Below are 1,332 nucleotides of genomic sequence, written 5' to 3' on the forward strand. Positions count from 1 at the left end.
GCTAAAAACAACACAAGACGCTTTTACAGAACTTTCAAACAAAAGTTATCAAGATACAAAGCACCCACCCTCCAATTTCGAGATGTAAATGGGACCATCGCTCACAACAACACGGAAAACTGCAAAATACTAGCGGGCTACTTTGACAAACTCTTGAATTGTGAACCCATCCTTGAAAAATTTGAATCCATCCCAAACAACCGTGAGAAGCCGGATTCAGAACCACCGACGACTGAAGAACTACAAAAGGTCATTTCAGAACTTAAAAACAACAAGGCGTCCGGAGAAAATCAAATAGTGGCCGAACTATGGAAAAAGGCTGACAAAAATGCAGTTACATCCCTAAAGTGTGTTTTCGATCAAATCTGGAAAGAAGAAGAGATCCCCACAGGATGGGGAACAGCTCTCATCCACCCTATCCACAAGAAAGGTTTGAAGACAGACCCCAACAATTACAGAGGAATATAACTGCTGGATATAACGTACAAGATTCTTTCTAAAGTCCTTTTGAACAGGGCAGCGCCCTGGATCCGCAGATCGGGGAATACCAGGGAGGTTTTAGAAAGGGCAGATCCATGTTCGGAACAAATACTGAACCTCAAAAACATTATGGCATACCAAAAATCAAGGGTAAAGATATACGTAATCTCCTTCATTGATTTCAAAAAAGCATATGATTCGATTGCTAGAGAATCTCTGCTGTCAGTCCTGGAAGAAATGGGTTTGGATAAGAAAACAACTAATATTATAAAAGCGACCCTTACAAATACATTTTCGAAAGTTAAATTTATGGGCGAACTATCGGAACCCTTTGAAATAAAAACGGGAGTGCGACAGGGCGATGGGCTCTCACCGTTGCTGTTCAATTGTGCGCTTGAGAAAGTAGTCAGAGAATGGAACACAAATATTAAGAATGGTATAAGACTGGGTTGCAAGAAGAAGAACCTTAAAGTAAATTGCATTGCTTTTGCAGATGATATGGCCCTGTTTGCTGAAACAATGGAAGAAGCACGGGAGCAAATCCTTGAACTAAAGAAACAAGCAGCTAAAATTGGTCTTCACATCTCCTCTGAAAAAACTAAGATATTGACAAACATCAAACACTCATGTAAATACCTCAACGTTCAAGAACAGAAGACTGAAATAGTAAAACAATTCAAATATCTCGGAGAATGGATTAGTTGGAATGCTGGAGAAAGCAATGCAATGGAATCCAGAAAAAATAAACTTAAATTGACCTTCCAACTAACAAAAAATAGATACAACAAAAAATCCCTTTCATGGGGGTCCAAAATTACACATTACAAGACAGTGATTAAGCCAGAAGCACTG

The sequence above is a fragment of the Schistocerca gregaria genome, chromosome 9 (assembly GCF_023897955.1).
Source record: "Schistocerca gregaria isolate iqSchGreg1 chromosome 9, iqSchGreg1.2, whole genome shotgun sequence".
NCBI classification, from domain to species: Eukaryota; Metazoa; Arthropoda; class Insecta; order Orthoptera; family Acrididae; genus Schistocerca; species Schistocerca gregaria.